Source organism: Aythya marila, assembly GCF_965140915.1.
Source record: "Aythya marila genome assembly, chromosome: 2".
NCBI classification, from domain to species: domain Eukaryota; kingdom Metazoa; phylum Chordata; class Aves; order Anseriformes; family Anatidae; genus Aythya; species Aythya marila.
In genome coordinates this window covers 146,793,723-146,813,108 of record NC_139043.1, presented here as the reverse complement: position 1 = coordinate 146,813,108, position 19,386 = coordinate 146,793,723, and positions in this window count along the sequence as shown.

Genomic DNA, 19,386 nt, shown 5'->3' with positions numbered 1-19,386 from the left:
TCTATTTCCTCTGGGCTTAAATGAAATCTGAAGTCTTTATTGAAGTCTGTGGTAAAACCCTTTAACTTCACTGGATTTTGTTCTTATAGTCTTACTATCTCTGTTCCTGACTTGTCCAATATGGCCCTTCAGGTTACATCTTTGCAAATGTTCTCCTCCCACAATTGCATTTGACTTGTCTGTTTACATTGTCATCTATTTTCAGAAGGCTAGAGCTCTGCAGTGTTTGTATGCAGGTTCTCAGCTGGGTCTAGAACTAGTGCTGCAGTGCATCAGTATTATCTTGGTGAGCCTTTCTAACATAAAAGGCATATGCAAAACAGTTATTTGCTCAATTTTTAATATAAAAGGTAAATGCAAAACTCTTATGACATTGAATAACTGTCACTGGAACTTAATTTGAATAAACACCCTAAGGTGAAGCTTTCATCTGAACCAGAGGTGAATCTGAACTTATTAGGAGCAGCATCACATTTTTGAGAGGTTCATATTTGAATCCATGAGCCAATCTATTATCTTTAATCTTTTGAGTCTGCAACTTTTGGCTGGAGAGTTTCCAGTAAAAAGGTATTGTATCTCCCACTGTAAATTTTACAGGAAAAGTCTTGCTTTTGAGACTTTGGAGGGGAGGTCTATACAAATCTCAGAGAACTTGGGCTGGATCTTATTCTGAAGACAGATAAAAGTGTTGAAAGCTTTGTTGGGTATGTCTGCATGCACTTCCATCATGCTTTTGATTAGAATGTGATATAACCTGAGAGTTTGGCCTGTCATAGCCTGTGGTTTCTAGTCTAGCAAGTCACACCTTTGTGCAGTGTAGACGTATATCCTTACATGGATAACACCACTGCAGCTCAGCAATGCCGAGCTCCCCTCTGGGCACAAGCTAATGAGGGTGAATCAGAGCTTCATGTCAACTCAAAATGTTCTAACAAACCTTTCCAGGTGATGGGCTACCTTCTTCACAAGTGGCTTCTCCTATACCTGGCCGTATGCCGAGTGCACCAGACAAGCCAAAGTTTTTTGTGTATTTTCATCTGATGCTGTGCACTCCACTCTGGGGATTCCTCCCCATGTAGAAACTTACCCAAGCTTGCAAAAAATGCATGTAATATGGAGAAAACAGACTTTGCAACAAATGCCATTTGGTTTACATGCTAATTAACCAAAGGTAGTGCAGATATACAAGACTCATAGTGAAACCATTTAGGTGTGCAGAGAGACACAGTGAACGAAGCACCATGTCACCTTGTCACAGCTGGAAGTAAGATACTGCATCAACAGTAAACAGCTGTTATTTTCTATCTATTTTTCTCTTTGTTTTACAATTCTTCCATGGCTTTCATGGGAAAGAAATGACATTTTGTGTTAGATATCAGAAAGAAGTTAAGACTATGCTCTCCTGGAGACTTTATTGTGGTATTTGCTATTCCATTTGATGATAGGCTGTTTTTATAATTATTATTTGCACTTAACCTTTTGTATCATTACATTTTCTAAATAAATAAGGTCAATATCACATAAAAAAAATCATACAAAGTCTTTGCACAGAGCATGTAAGTCAATGTTTATCCTAAAAGCTTTGATAGATGTTTTTCTCTAACAAATTTCTTTTCTCTTAGATATTTAATAAAGATTACGAATGAAAATAAATAAATTCCCCCACTTTGTCAAGCCAAAGTCTGAAAAGGTAAAGTTATTTCAGTAATGAATGTTTTACGTTGTATCAAATTAATCTTTCAGAGACCCCCATCATTAAATAAGTCAAGAGAGTTTATTAAGATACACTTCTATTCTTCCATTGTCTTTAAATACATACTATCTAGATATATAAAGGCCTAATGTTGACTCATTAAATGAAAGAATGCTTATTTCTGCAATCACTATTCTGTGCAAATTTAATGAGTTTAAACATAAAAATAATATAATAAAGTAGCTCAGTCTTCATCAGGCAGGAAGATTTTGCAGACTCATGCAGAAGACTGATAGCATTGAAATGCTGAAACTGAGTAATGTTACAGGCAACAGTATTAATTAAGCTGTGAAAAAGGGGGTCTCGGTAGTCCTTGTGAGGATTTAAGCCAAAGCAAGATGGAAAATATCTGTCTGTCCATCACATGTGTAAAACATTGACAAAATATTTTTACCCTGTCTGTCCTGGAAAAGAAGAAAAAGAGCAACAATTTCCAGAGAATGGATCTTTGTGTTCCATCTTTCCAAGATGAAGGCAGTACACCAGTGATGATTACGTTTGGCTTTTTTTCTCCTCAAAACTCAGATGTTATGAAGTCAGCCATAATCTTTTCATTTAATGGTTCAAGGCAGATATTTTCTCCTCATTAACTGTTGGCAAGCAGCAAATTGTTTAAACCCATTTATAGGGGGAAAGGGAGATGGGGTCTTCTCTCATCAATCATTCTGGCACATGGGAGCTGTGGCTGCCTTGGAGCCAGTTGCAGGAAAGGAGGAGCCCACAGATAATGGAGACAGCTGCTGCCCATCATCAAATCACTGGTCCCATCACCTAACACCCAATTCTTCAGCGAACCAAGCTCTCCCACCTACCTCACGTATGTCACTAATTGTGTGTGTGCCTGTCCATTTCCTCTTTCTCCAAGTTCTTACATTGAGAAACATTTGCTGCAACATCGCTGCACCTCCAAGAATAAAATAAGCTCCTTTTTTCCTCTACCCACCCTATATATCTTAATACCTATAATTTAGAAGGTGAAAAATGTTATTCAGAACAACTGCATCTTCTCTGCAGAATCCACAAAATGGCTATTGCATTACAGTAAATTCACTAGCATCTGAGATGAAATGTCATAAATTAAGGGTCAGAAGAAACAAATATCCAGTCAAGTTGAAGTCAGCTTAGGATATCATAAAATGTCCAGATGGAAGCAAAACCTGGCTGTCTGGAAAGCACAGGGAAAGACAGGGCTATGGAGGGCACATAATGGTGCCGGGAATAATTCTATATCAAAGATTTAAAATAGGTTGAGAAAACAACAAAAACACAGATTCAAGGATATTATTGTTTTGCTTATTCTAATTGTGGTCCTTGTTCAATATAAGCAGAAAGTGATTAATTCTGTGCATTTTTAAACTGTTGTGGCTCTCAATGACTTGTGCAAAGACAGAACTGAAGTCAATGGTGACAGGCATTTACAGAAGAGATACCTCAGTGGCAGAGTATTTACTACAGCTTTATCAAACAGGTGCTAGCATGTTTTTAAGAAATAATATAGACACATAAAAGCACAGAATCAACTTATCTCTTCATATTAAAGAACTGAGGAGATCTAATAAAATTTTGAATTATTTGTGAGAAAATCTCAGTATTTTGTTTAAAGGTGGGCATTGTCAGGTCCAGGTTTTTAATCAATTACCTTTTGTTTAAGGCTTGTGCCATTTTTTGTTAACTTTCCAGAATATTTTAGCAGTTGATTTTTACTGGCAGAGATGTTTATTGGAAGCCAATGTCAACGTTGTTTATGGACATATCCAAGGATACAAAATTTAAAATATTACTTGTGACAAGAGGTTATTACATGTGTGTTCAGTTATTACATGTGTGTTCAGTATGTAGTGTCCCATCTGATTTATCTGCCTGACCCAGGTCTTAGCCATGCAGCTCCAGTGTACATTGGGATAATCCCAGCAAGCTGCTGCAGTTTTCCTGGGACTGTATTTTCTGCCAGGTCAGACTCTTTGGAAATTTCTTGGTGTGTGTATTTTCCAAGGCATAATTACAGACTATTAGCTGTGCTTGCTATACACCCATACATACAGACATGTGTTATGCAAATATTGACCGTAACACAAATCACATTGCCTTGCTTCATGCCTATTTGCATTTCCTGGTAGCTTCAAATAAGAGGTCCAATTTGGAAACATCTTCCAATCAACATCTTTGCTGTGAACCTACCCTTCCCCCCAGTCCCATCAGAAGTTTGAGGGGAGTTCAGCTGCTTGTCCAAATGTTGCTGGTTGGCCCCTGCACTGATTGGAACTCCTCATTTGCTTTCATTATCTGATGGGTGACAAGTCTGAACAGCTCACCATGTGTGACTAAATCCACCACAGGAGCTCGCAAATCCCAGCCTTTTGGAAGTGAAAGCTTCCTTTGGCCGCAGTTCAAACTTTCCTGTCAGGACATTTCAAACACTCCCATCACAGGAGTTATTGCTCATATGGGGGCAGGTATGTTAACACATTCTTGGCAAATCACCAAGCAATGGAACGCAAGACTCAGTGAAGGTTTTGATAGACTTGTGTTCAATTTTTTTCAAAAACCTCTTTTAACAGTAGGTCATCAATGGATATTGAGGACATTTTATGTGTTGTGCACATCATTTGCTTATACATCGAAGGTTACAGTACAGTTTGATCACACAGTACGCTATTGGGACCAGTAATTTGATAATAAAGGACTTTTCAAGCCATCATGAAAATATTTAATGGTATTTAAAGTCTGAATGCTGAAGCTAGATAAATTTGGAATGAAAAGCATGGACATATTTTTAATTGTGATGGTAATTCAACAAGAGAAAAACTTCCTAAGGTTATTGAGGATTGCCTATTAGTAGGTTTTTACTTAAAACAGGAGATCAGATCCAGTGATCCAGCTCATTGGTTTTCACCTTGCGTTCAGTGCACTTCTGCAGAACCATGGGCTGCTTCAAGAACATTGAAGAAAAGCTGTTCTTGCAGTGGGTTTGAATTTCTTCTGTCTAGGAGAAAACTTCTGGGAACCCTAAAGTGATTTGCAAATAATAGTTAAGCAGATATAAATCAATTGTGACTGCTTTTGTGGTGGGAGTTGGCCTCTTTTACAAGCTAACTAGCAATAGGACTAGAAGGAATGGCCTCAAGTTGCACCAGGAGAGGTTCAGGTTGGAAATGAGGAGACATTTCTTCTCAGAGGGAGTAGTCAGGCATTGGAATGGGTTGCACAGGAAGGTGGTAGAGTCACCATCCCTGGAGGTGTTTAAGGAAAGGGTAGATGTGGTACTTAGGGACATGGTTTAGTGGGAAATGTAGGTGGCAGGTGGACGGTTGGGCTAGATGATCTCAGAGGTCTTTTCCAACCTTAATTGTTCTATGATTCCATGATTCTGTTTCTACTTTCATGAGTGGATGCCAAGCAGGAATTAGTCCAGAGGAGATCAGTGGTAGGCATGGAATCAGCTCAATCAGCTCAGGTGATTACAGGTAGCCTTCTGTGTCCCTAAAATCTAGGGACTCTAGGGACACAAAAATGTTTAAAGCGTGAACTATTTTTTTTTTTTAAATTTTTATTTTCCTTTTTTTTTTTTTTTTTAATTTTTCATTTTTTTTTAATTTTTCATTTTTTTTTTAATTTTTATTTTCCTTTTTTTTAATTTTTCATTATTTGAAATGTAACATGTCAGTTCTGATGAGGAACAGAAATACATGTAACTTTTGTGAATGTTTGGAGCTGGAGATGCTTGGCAGCTTGCAGGACTGGGAAGCTAGTCAAGGATTATTTACTATATTTAGGTACATATTTTTTGTTCTTACTTGAGTGGCTGCATAGCATAAAAGTGTGAGTGTTTCTTCCTACTAATATTATGATGTTCTTCACTGCAGCCAGTCCTAAAATGATATGTAATGATATTTTGGTGCTTTAAACCTTGTTTTCTAAGTGATGTGGTTAATCTATTTTTTGCATGAAATTATCATCCTTTAGTTAAAGTCCTATTTAAATGAGAGATACTATTATTGCAGGGATGGAGTATTAAATGATAATAGGACAGTGGAGTTTGTATCAATATATCTTAAATTCACTGAAAGATGATGACTTTCAAAAGCTCAAATAGCTCAATGAAGCCACTAGTATGTGGAGGCATCACAAGCATGGGAAAGTGATGAAACAGGTGCTATATAAACAGAGAACAAAGGGACGTGTCCCTGCCCTTAAAAAGTTATTGTTTTAAGGAAACAGTTTAAACACAAATGCCAAAACAGTTTTTTCCTTATTCATTTAAGTATTTTGAATGTACCAGAAGTCAGACAGAATCACAGACCAATTCATGAAATACTTTAGGGACCAGTTTGTCTCAGGAACCATCATTGTCTGTCAGGACTATCTACTTCTAGCTATTTGAATAAAAAAAAAAAAATAAAAAATAAAAAAAAAAAAAAAAGAGCAGATAACTGAAATGACTGTAAAATCAAAATTTCTTCCTATTTTTATTATTATATATTTTTTTTTCAAATATCTTTGTTTCTGTGTGGTGACTACTGAAGTCCACTTTGTAGCCTGCTCATGGCTTGTGACAAGTGCAGTAAAAATTCTGTGGTTGAGATTTTTAGCAATTTTTCCTTGGCTGGTTCAGGGAGAGTGACATCAAGAAGACAGGTGGGGCACCTCACTCCAGAGGGATTTTCAGGCTTCAAGTGGGCAGTCTGACACTGTGCATCTCTCTTAGAGGACTGCAAATTAAGCCTTGGGGGACTCAGATCCTTCTGGGAGCACCCCAGGTAAAGGTAATTGGATCTGGTGAAATGTGAGGAGGTGCATCCAAGCCTGCAGGAGATGGACCAGCAGCTGTTTCATCTGGCTGCCACCTGCAGAACTCGCAGTGCTGCAGGTTTGACATTAAAAGTGAAATAAGCTGATTTCCCCCTTGTAGAAGTTCAGAGTGCTCTGTAGGTTCCTGGGTAAACATATGCCATGCTGACATCAGTGCCAGATGGGAGATGCCATGTATAATTTTGGAAGACAATTCAGAACTCATTGCAAAATGTAGGCATTTAAAACAGCAACTGCCAGGTGATGGAAGAGACAAGTATCATCATGCTCTTTCCTCGGAAAGGAGAATTTACCCAAACATCTTGATGGGGATGAGTCTGGCCAGCTGCCCTCGCTGTGGGGAGAACAAGCCCAATGGCAGCAGCACACCATGATGATACCTGGGGGAAGTTTCTTCATGGTCTAGGTATAAATGGGGAGCTACCTGCCTCTCTAAGTCCTTTGCATCTTCCAACTGTCTCACGTCCTGTCAAGGTCCTCTGGAGCTTCAAATGAATAAGAAAATAAATATTTAGAGAAAATAAAAACCTTTTGAACTTTTCAGTTAGAAAGAAACTAGAAAACTTGGAAAAAATAGAAAACAAAGGATATGTAAAAAGTAAGTAAAATATTAGTAAAATGAAGTAAAAAAGTTTTGTTTCAAGTAGAACAAGACGTTTTAGTTGTACAATGCCCTTCCCCACAGTGATACTTAACTATTTGATTTTATTAAACTATTACACAGGCAAATATGTTTGGAGCTAATGAGACAACTACACAAAGCATTTCAGTGCAGCTGTTGAATTAGAAAGTTCAGAGTCTGCACGGTTCTGGGTGCCACTAACTGTTCTATAACACAGTTATCTGGAAGGACATAGAGCCAGACAAGAATCCTGACCCTAAATTATTGTATGCATTTTTGGTAACCACCCAGCTCTTAACAAAATGACTATGTTCCCTATGTGCTATGTCAAATCCTGTTGTATAATGTTACATATCCTGATAGGTATCAGTCGCAATTACTGTCTGGATTCAGGTGGATGTTACTATGTCACTTGGAACAAAAACAAAGAAAACAAAATCCTTTTCCTCTTTGAGAGAAGAGATTGCATCTTCCCAGCATGGGAAGTGAGTCTATCATACGCTTCAGGACATTCATCTTTTTCATTTGGGGAGGTATGCTGCGTGCAGTCTGCCACTCTCAGAAAAGGCAGTTTCAAATCTACGAATGCTTGCTATGCTTGCTACTGGTATTAGAGCAGACCAACATCTGTTGCTGGAAACCACCGCTTTTCAGACAAAAGTACCATCCTGGAACTATTAATGGATGATGGAAGGGAAAGGTTGACATGTTAGTAACTGAACTGAAACCAAAATTACAAGCCATGGGAAGAACAGCTGCATTGCTGTGTGTTTCTGCTTCACATTTCATGTGATTTGGAGAAGTACAGGAGTTATATACTGTGCTCTCTCTTGAAATGTAACACATAGTAGGCTTCTTATGGGAAATTGGATTAGAGACATCTCTGATATCTGGGTCGGGTAATCCAACACTGTGGCTCTTCCAGTTCTGCAGTCTCTTCCCAGGCTCACGCAGCCCTCCTTGGCAGCTGCCAAGACCCACACTCCTTCTTCTGCTCCCTGTTTCCACCAGTGTGTCCAATTATTTATGTCCAATGGCCCCCTTTATGAGGATCTGCATTGTGCTTTATCACTTGTGGCAAGCCAAGCGTGACTGCAGGCAGCCTCTGAGCTCTGGGACTCCTTGAGATCTCCCAGGTCCTCCAAGAAGCCATGATGGACCAAGTCATCAGCTCTGTAAATCAGAGCTTGCCATTGCAGGCTGGTGGGAACCCTCTTGAAAATCAGGACATGTATTTACCTGACAAAGTAGGAGCATAGGTATCCAGCTGATTTTTGAAAATACTGGCTGCTGTTCCTTGCTGGGATACACTTGGACTCTGAATGTCTGTCAATGTTTTTCTTCCCATATGCAAGTTCAGAATAAGTATTTCTTTGTTGTTGTTACCCCTAAAAACTCTGTTCATCTTAGATCTACATAAAGGCCCAGGGAAAAGTCTCTCCTTTCTGCCAAAGAGGTCTCGGATAAGCATCTGTGAAAGAGTTAACAAGGTCATTTTCCCTGTGTTGTTCATTAACTCTGTATCTTTCACAGCCATAAATTGTGAAAACCACTGCTTAAAATACTTCCAGGATTCCTCTGCATTGCCCACAAGCTCTGATGCATATGTAATAATCACACCACTTGGTACAGAACAGTAATTCAGGTTGTGGTTTTCAGCTGTCCATCCTTACTGGCAGCGTTATGCGTGGTGCAGCTCTGGAATTGTGTTCTTCTGAGTCAATCTCTGTTTTTTTGAAATTTTCAACCTTTTCCTTTTGAACTGCTACATTGCACTGGTCTCTTTTCCATCATTTCTAGCCACTGTATAGCATTACTGAAACTCAGTGCATGGAATTTATTCTGAAGAGCAGACTGTAAATGAAGAAGCAGCAGAACATAGCTACAGACTGCCTGGGACAGAGCCTCCTTCTCTTCAGAGACAATCCTGTATTTGTTCGTACAGCTCTTTGCACACTAACTCCTACTGGATACACCTCTAGCACTAAAGAAAACATGCCTAGAGCCCTTCTCTGGCACAGATCCCCTATTATTAAACTCTGTTACTCTCTAAAAGAGGGTGGCTGCATCCAGGCTGCCTGTTGGGAGTTGGCCATGGCTTGTGTTAACACCAGGGCCATTCCTGAGAATTGCTCAGGGACATGTTACTGTCACAAACCAGAAATGTGCCACGAGATGTTCCACAATTAAACAGTGGAGATGACAGATTTCTGGTGTCCCACAATGCTCCATGGGACTGGTTAATTTACTGGCATGAACATGGGCTTCTTATCTGTTACCACTAGGAGTTAATGTGAACACTATATGCTAACAGGCAAGATATTGGTACCCCTACTTGCATTGCAATATATCTTCTTTCGTGAACATTAAACTGGATTTGTCAACCAACAGGACTAGCTGTGACTCACAGACCAGATTACTCATGGCTTTTATTGACAAACTATCTAGTAGAAAATGTGTAAGTGAGCCAGCACAGAGAGAACTCAAATCAGGCTGATCCTCTCTCAGTTGCACACTTCTCCCACATGGCTGAGGGACCACATTCTTTCTTCCTTATTCTCTTTGTGTTACTATTTTGGATGTGCCATCTGGGCCAACAAGGACAGGAGAAGAACAAGTCCCCATGTGGCCTGCCTTGAAGGCTGGTGCTTAGACCATACCTCAGTTGGGAGATCAAGGCTTGAAATCCCTCAGTTTGAGGAGGGTCTGGGACCATCCATTCCCAGGGCTGTACTTTTACTATTAGTCTGCTGGGAAAAAAAGTGGAAGGAGTCCCTTCTTCACACTCTTTTGTTATTGTTTTGGTTTTCAATGGCACTATTCATACAAAGGGCCTTGATGCTCAAATGTTTTTGCTGCATAACCTGGGTTAAGGTCACAGAAGGATGAAGATTTTCTGCCACTTCCTGTCCTCACTGGAACCATTTCCTACCTGTGAGCTCAAGACAATTCCTGGCTTAGCACCTAGGAGACCAGAATTGCCTTCAGGAGGTGTCTGATCTAATTCTTGCTTGTGTTAGGAGTCTAGGTGTCTGAGCTGTCCTACTAGGGCCAATTACTTACTTCTTAGACATCACAGTGGATAAGTCGGGCACCTGAAGGTGTAACTCAGGTCTTTCTTCAGACTTTAACTTCTACAGGCACAGGCTTTTGTTCCACGTGCTCTAGAGCACTAATATTTTCAAGTAGCAAACTGCTCTGAAGGATTTGCTAAGTGATCAAGGCTATGCAAACCCTGGTCACCCCAACAAAGCACATTGGTTTCCATGAATTCATGCATGGCACCAGCAGATGTGCCCTCACACAAGTGGCTAGCAAGCAAACTGAACGAACAGACAGTCACTGGGGCCTGCAAATTAAATGTAAATACAGTCCTGAAAATCAAGATCATAAATGTTTCAGGCTAATTTATTTTGTAAAGGTGGATTAATAAAGAAGCGGCTTCTCTGTTAGAACATCATCTGCCAGGGAGCAGCCCACAAAGAATTAACAGCAGGCGATTTTTATCTCTTTCCCACTCCTTCTCATTCCACCAAAAAGAAGGATTCATGCGGGAAAGTGCTGACACATTCTTAATCAAAGGTGTGTGAATTGCTCACATCAGTGTAATTTTATTATTCTGTTGCTGGGATACTTTAATAATAATAATAATAATGGTGATGATGATGCAAAATCTTATTAAGTCATTGAAGGGTAATGCTTTGTTTTTCTAGATTTATTTTTTAATTTATTAAGGAAGCCTGTTACAAGAACAGACAGTATACATATTTTCTATAAATGGGCAGGGAAATTCATAACGAAATGTATTCCTGTGGTTGGTACAGTAAACACCCTGTGGTTCCAAAAAGGATCCAAGTGCTATGAGCACCTTGAAAAACATCAAACAGAGACTAGCAGAGAGTGTGTTACATGAACATCACTGACTGTTGGGGATATGGTGATAGATTGAAATCTAGCCTGCCCTTTGGAGCTGGGTTTGGGAGGGATCTTTTGCATGCTGTTCTCTGGCAGGGCTCAAATTTGGCAATTATTTGTTTAAACAAACAAACACAGAAAAATACTACCGTTCAGGAATGGGACATCATGTAACTTTGGCTCCAAATGTATTGCCCAAAGCAATTTTGGATCAGTTGACTCCTAAAGCCTCTTCTTCCCTGTTTCTCTTGTGATAAAACAGCAGTGCTCCTGCTCGTGGCCTGTGCAAGATTATGTTGTTTAATCTGTTTGTTCACTTAAATTGACTTCTGTCTAGATATACAAAAGCTGTCTGAGACTATTTTTATCTCAATGACAGACAGCCTCTTAATTATTTCCTGAGGCTTCCACCCAAAGGCCATCTGTTTTAACCTCTAACAGTTCAGGTAGGCTGTTACAAATAACATTGAAGGCCCATATGCAATAAGCACAATGTGATACTGCAGAGGCTAAACCTTGTTCTCTAGAGATGAGCTAGTGTGGGTGTAGTAAACTTCACTAAGTGCAACCTTCACAACCATGGATGTCAGATTTAAGTGACTGCTACTGGGTTGAGAATTCAATCTTTAGAACTCTTTGTGTTCCCCCATACCAGCAGTCAGAAGGAGAAGCTCTTTAGGTATATATTACCTCTTAAGAGGAAGAAATTTGTTTTGATCACTGGAAGAAATAAAGGTGATGACTTCAAAAGCTACAAGGAGGAGAAGCATATTGGGAGAAATAATCTAATTGCAACATTAAGTAACTGGTCACTGGAATATACAGAAAATTATTAGAGAGGTTTAGGTGTCTCTTAACTCTCCAATTGCAAGCAAAGTGACAAAGAAACAGGAATCGATTAAAAAGGAACGTTTTTCTCTTGAGATCAGATCCTGGTATCCCTGCTACATTTAACAATTTTCAACGAAAAGAAGGCAGAAGAAGGTAGATACGAGATTGCATTAAAAAAATTTAAAAAGTATAGAATTAAAAGCCAATCAAACCATCAAACAAACAAACAAACAAAAAAATGGAACACTGAAAAAAAAAGTTTTTAATATTATGTGGGAAAAGGAACGTTTAATTGTAGAATGGGCTGCAGCTTTGATCAAGTGAAGGGCTGACCTTGCAGTTCTTGGGAGGACAATTCAGGGGATTGTTTTGTGGATGACTAGGTCAGACTGTAACTTAAAATAAAAATAGAGGAACTGTAATAAGAGATACAGAATTAACCCCAAAAGACTGTTTTGAATTTGCTATGCAAGGAAATCCGAGCACATAGAGACTCAGTAACCCATATAGGTGATTTGATACCCCAGGTCTGATAAGAGAAGGCAAAATACCTCTGAAGAGTTCAGTAGCAGGAAAGCATGTGAACTTTGACTTAGAGAAGTCCTGCTCCAGGCATTCCTCATGCTGTGACAATCAGTTCACCACCATAAACTAAATACTCAGGAAAAGATACATAGATGCTATCACTTGACAAGATTTTGGATGGAGATGATGGTGACAGCAACTCCAGCTTGAATGAACTTTTCACAGAACTAATGGACTTCAATGAAGCAGAAGAGATGAGGACTGTCTGCCTAAGGCAGCCCAGTTATTAACTTTACAATAGATGTTGGTGCATGAGCTGTGATGTTGTTGAAAAGAAGAGACATTGTGGTGAAAAATAAGTGTTTATCTTTATTGCAGGATATATTTGAAACTCATGCGTAGGAAAAATAATAATCTGGAAATTGCACCACAATTTTAACAACACTGTGAAAACAAGTACTGGGTTAAAAATATGTCAAGCTCTTAGTTTGCTGAAGATGATTTTTTGGAAGAAGGAAGGACTAGAATCCTTCAAGATACACCTAAGGACATATTTCAAAGGATTCCACATATAACAATAACATTCCACAAGGTATAGAAGACAGAGAATTTACCATAAGGTTTCTTTCTTCTGCCTTAAAGCGAAATGAAGAGATTGATAGAAAGATAGGCAGATCTGCTTAGCAGTAGAGAGAGTAAAAGAACCAACCCAGTAGAAATTAAAGCTAAAATCCTCTCCCTGTATACAGACATATAAAATGGGAACATTTTCTACTGTCAAACAAGGTGAGATGTGAATGTGTGTGGAACCATCATAGCTGATAATGGGTATTTTTTAGGTGGTTATTCCAATTGACAGAGTTGGAACAAAAAGATTATATGTTTATATTTTTGAAAGACAACATGTCTTTGGAACACTTTGCATATTTAAATGTTTTACAAGAAACTACGACATATTTTTCTCTGTATATCTAGTGTAAACATTTAGATGACATTCTGATTGATGGTAGATGAGTGGAGGTTCACAGTCAAAGGCTCTGGGTGAGAGAAATTCTGGTCTAGAGTAAATTAACAAAGACATGTATTATGAGGTAGAAATTACATATTTACTTGGGAGAAGTCAAGAGGTAGGTTACAACCATCCAGTTCACTACTGACTTGGCTGTCCCAGCAAAGAAGGGGTAGAAAGATTGTACAGATTTGTACACATATCAGTGGATGCAACCAATCTCCTCAAACCACCCATCTAAAGATCACTTAGTGCAGCATTGCCCAAAGGAGAAATTGAAGAATGATGGTATTTCCATGTGTAGAGCTTGTGGGCTATCTGTAATAGCTAAATGAAAACAATCAAACCAAAAAGCCCTTCTTTAGGTCTGCAGCAGTATACATAATATATGTATAAGTAAAAGATGTTTACTTATGTAAATCAACTGTGTCCCTGATAGTCTCCCCCATCTAACCCAATGCTGGGTAGTTCTCCTGCCTCTGACCCCCTTCTCCCTCTTAATATCTTCTTGTTTCTCTTTTGGTCACCTTGGTGCTGCTCCATATGTAATTTTTTGAGGAATATCTATAGATGAGAATCCACCAGCATTTATTTTTGAGATACCATATCTTTGACATATATTGGGTAAACTGCACAAGAGTAGTGCTTGAAAAGATGGCAGCCCTGAATTATCTTGGTAATGAGTCTGAGACAGAGCTGTTTTGGTGAACCTCCAAAGTAAGCATTTCACTTCCTTTTCAGAGAAGTGTGGTCAAAACTGGATGTTACTGGCTGGCATAAATAGAAACAAGCTTTAAAACTTCTATGCATTTGAGATTGGTTGTGAAATTATTAAAGTTGGAGCCTAAAAGGGATTAGAAAACTAATTTCTTGCTCCAACCTTATGTTCGTTTCTCATTTCATGTTCTTTTTATTTATTTATTTATTTATTTTTATTATTTCTTGTCTTCTTGCCTCATTGCTTGCTTGCTTTGTTTCCTTTGTTTACTTTGCCTCATTTCCAAAGCAGAGGCTGAGTTTTGAATACTAACCCAAAGGGAGTATTTTTATTTTCTGAAGGCAGTCTCCAGAATATTTGCTGACTAGTCTCTAGAACATTTTGCTGACTACAGTCAGAGGTAGGCATCATGCATGTCAATATGATTTTAAAAGAATTTTGTCTGCTTTCAAGAGAAGCGTACGCTAGAATTGCCATATCAAAAGTTTGGGATGAGGGCCTGTAGTAAATGCACAGATAATTAGCATACAGTGGCCAGGATAAATATGTTCAGGCATCTGAGAAATGTGTTGGAATCTCATTACGCCATCTAAACACACCCTAAGAGATCCTGGTAAAATCACTTCTTAAGCCATATTGTCTTGTGGTTATACTGTGCAGCTCACAATTTGACAAGTGTTGTGAGGTATTTCCATAACTCAGTATCTTTTCTGAGCATTTCAGTTGCCTATTTTTATTTGTTTCCTTCTGGAAGAAATAGTTTCTTATTTTCTCATAGTACTTGTGAAGATTTACTGTGAAAATCTTTCCTGGTGATTTCCCACAAATTTTGTTATATGGAAAAAAGCATGTACCTAGGTGGAATTAAACAAACAAACAAACAGTAACATCTGCAGGGAATATCTTAACTTTAGGCATGCTTTATAATTACCTAAAAATTGATGTCCTTCTGCCTCTCAGATCTTTTCTACACACTGCAGTATGCTTATCAGTACCTACTTGTCTAAATCAATCTTATGTCTCTGGGAGTCTTGCTTGTCATTTCCCTGTGTTTCCCCGGAATTTTAATTGCAGTATTTATATAAAAAAATATTATTATAAATAATTATATCTTATTAATTATCAGTCTGCTAGTTGTTAACATTTAACATTATAGGAGGTGGGAACTAGTAAAAAAATCTACTTTTCATCTAGGTCAAAAGAATCTGACATGTATGTATAACATCTCAAAAAAAAGCTGACTCGGTTAAAGTTATCTTATGCAACTGCATCATGCAATCTGCATGACACCTCATGACTTTCCAAATATTACCTTGAGCTGACAATGCTGGGGAGACATTTTGTTCCAGAATAAGTCTAGGTTACACAGGGATTAGGTAAAGATATATCCACTCTTTTCAACTTGTCATTGTATTATAACTTTATGCACTCTGTTGACTAAACATCACTCTTATTTACACAATCAAACCCCTGTGAGTTTATTGTGATTCATTATACATTTTACTTCCCCTCCCACTTCTTTGCTTAAACAGGTAGTGCTTGTCAAGGGCCTGATCCTAAAGGCATGAAGTTGTGACTAAGAAGCTGAGAATTCGATGCCTTGACAGAGCTTGGTGGGAAAGGAAGGGCATAGGGCTGCACACTCCCCCCATGCTACAGGGAGATGCTGCAGTCAGTAAGCAAAGGTAATGTGAAAATGTTATAGTCTATCCTAGCCCTAGGTGGAAGCTCTCTGTTCCTGCCAGGAGACTTAGGCTTCCTGGGCCTTTCTCTTGCCTTGACCTGCCATGGGAAGATGTAACCTCCACAGGCTGAATTTGTATCTTTTCCCCTCTTCATTACATGCCTCTGAACTTCTCTCCAAATTTCCCTCTTCCTGCTCCACCTTTTATTGATCCTGTGGCCAAATTCCTTGATAGCAGTTAAAAGACTTCTCTGAGGCTTTGCTAAACCATCTGCTTTATGATGAGGGCCTCCTGGGGGAGGGGTGTGTGTGTGTGGGGGGCTATTGCAGAGTTTGAAACTGATATTTGTGAAGAAGCAAGGGACTGACTTTTCTGTGTGTTGTAAGGAAGGCCATGGTGTCAGTAGGATAAGTAGCCTAGGAAAACAGAGAAACAGTGTGAGGGACCTGGGTTGGTGTGGCATTAGGTAAAGAGGAGATGGGTAGGTAAGTCATATAATTTTGAACCTCACTATGAAAAGAAGGCTTCTTAGCATATTCTTCCTCAATGCCTGGCTTAGTACAGGATCAGTTATTTTGGAGTTTGTATGGGATGGGAATTTGGTGGATGATTTGTTGCTACTCAGCTTATAAAGTACATGAAAATATAGAGAATGGAGGGAACTAAGTTGCACAGAACAGCCCAAGTGAAGGGGCGTGGCCGGAAAAAAAGCTAATCAGAATTTTTGCAGATTAACATGTGCTCTATGTCTGTGTGCAATATTTTTCAAATTATGCATCTATACCTAGTCAATAATATACTTACGGGAATTCATCATTTCACCATTGACTCCACTGAGCAGGACTAAATTCCGTTAATACATTAGCATGTCATTACAATGGATTGTTGATTATCACCAACACACCTGCAGACTGAAGTGCTCTGCTCTGAATGCTAAGGGTGAGAGCCTAAAGACATAGCTCTAGGTAAAAGTTTTCTTAGCATACTGGCTCCTGTGAGGAGAGCAAACTTGGAGGATTTCTAGAGATGTGAGGTCTACCTTTTGGTACTCTTAGGAGACAGAAAGAGGATAAGTAAGATAGATGTGTGTAGCCTGACTGTAGTTCTGAAACCCTTTTGTCTCTAAATGCTTTGTTCCTGATGCTAAATAGACAGCAGTTTATTTGAATGGGTTTCTGATCACTGCATAGGCTACTGATCATAACCTCCTTCAGGGAGGATCCATGGATGCTGGCATCCAGTCAGATTTTGGGCTAGGCACGCCTGACACCCAGACTCATGTGGCCTGCAGCTCAGGCTCAGCTTTGAAGCAACATGAGTGGCACCTGCTCAGAGCCTGAGGGTTTAAGGAGTGCAGAGAGGGGAGAGAGGTGGGGAGAGGGAAAGCTTAGGCCCTGCCACAGCCAAAGAGGGCTTCAGCTGTGATCCGTGATCTGCTGGTGTTGCTGATTGCATTATGAACTTTAAAACGCAACGTGTAACATAGCTCATGAAAGTGTTTAAAATACCGGCACTTAGTATTGTAGTTATTAATTAATAATATGCATTTATATAGCACCATAAATGTCCATGGCACTTTACCGATAACGATATTCCCAACAGTCAGGGATATTAAGCCTAAGCACTTGGAAGACAGCCAAATGATATAACTGGATAAAGCCTACCGGTTAGAGTTAAGGAATTTGGTTTTGAATTGCCTATTGGAAGAAAATCACTAAGGGCAGTGCCTGCATTATTACCATGACTGGAACATTTGGCGAACTGAAGTGAATGTTGCTGAAAACATTTTTTTTTTTTTCATGGAATGGTGTATGAGTCTGTGCTATTCTGACTGAGCATTGCTACAACCTCTGTGCACAGCAGGATAAATAACAGTTCTGCAGAGACCACTTGTCTCCAGTGGTGACTATGTGTTTGAAAGAATGGAAGAGTAAAAACTTGTCTTTTGTGGTGTTTTGGGCAAATATGCTCATCTGTGCAACAGATCTATCCAAGAGAAAATAAGGGCTAGTGAGAGGGAAGCTAATTCCATAAACAATGCTGAAGCACAACAACAGTCCATACTGATTAAAACATTGAGCTAACCAGGAGGTGTAACTTTCTGCTACTGTCTGTGTCCCCTGGCATGAAGGAATCTAAAGAACAGGAAGAAGGTGGATGCATGCGTTTTTGGCAAGAGCAGTAGCTAGCTCTGGCTTAACAACCCTGGACTACCTGGGGCATAGGAGTGAAGCAGGTTTAATTAGGCAGCAGGTTTAGGGAACTTGGGAGATATGGCTCTGCACAGAGATGCTGCTATTCTGAGTTTTAAGAGGCTTGTTATGTGAGAAATACATGTCCTCTGCCAAGCCCAAAGGGGAATGGGCTTAGCACCAGGGGTGGAGGCTTGTACTCCCCACAGGTGGCAAATATTCAGCAGCTTCATGGCATCTGCGCAAGTCCCTTACCAGGCATACACACACAAATCACATGGAGAGAGGTGAGCTGGGTGCTCCTGCCCACCCCTTTGTATTTCAGAGGCCAGAGTACCTGTCGAATACAGCATACCCCAAATTGTTCTCTTCCTCCCTCCTACAGCACAACTGCCAAGGTTGTGCTGACTTGGTAAGCTCCTGGAAAAGACTTTTATGGTGAGCTGGACTTGTCGCTAAAGAACAAGAAAAGCAGGAGAGCTTGTCTCTCCCATTGCTGCTATAAAGAAGAGAGCTTTGCTCCTTCTCCCTGGCTGGAGGGCAAACGAGCATTGCACCATCATTCCTGGTGGCTCATGAGCTGTGTGGTGAGGTGTCTCTCTCTTGCTCCCACCTATTTTAACCCTTGTGCTATTTTTTTTTTTTTTTCCCCCCATTTTTCTGTTTTCTACATAATGGTTTCTCTTTTCTCACTGCAACTCCTTAGAGTTTTGGTTTTAGAGAGCTATTTTGAAAGTGGAATTAAAAGTGAATTATTCTGTGCTCTTTGTGCTTATGATTGTCAGAGGTGTTTTTTCATGTCTTGTATACATGAAAAACTGGCCAAAAATGTAATGAGCTCTAATGGAGGCAAAGTTAAGTGAATGATAGTGGAGAAAATCAGTGATGGAGTTCCTCCAGGCTCTGCCAGGTTTAGAGGCTACTGTATTACGAAAGAGCACTTTCTCCCTTTGAAAGACAAGACCCTGGTGAGAAGATCAGATGGACCTTGACAGAGGATGCAAGGGGCTTTGGCCTCACTGAATCTGGAACTGGGTGTCCATTTCAAGCATGAGCCAAAGGAAAGCCAATCAATAGATTTCTCACATCTTTTTAAAGCATAAATCTCCACCTTTTAGTGGTCTAAAAGTTTTGACTGAGCTTTCTTACCTTCTGGTTTTGGACTATCTGTGAACCTCATGAGATGACTTGCTCCTGTGCATTCCAGTGGTTTAAGTAAGTAACCATTTTCAAAAGTCTTTTGAGGTCAGAGCAAGAATCCCAAGTCTTTTGAGGTTCCACCTCTGTAAGACAATTTTTAAAGAGGAGAAAATTCCCATTTGAATTC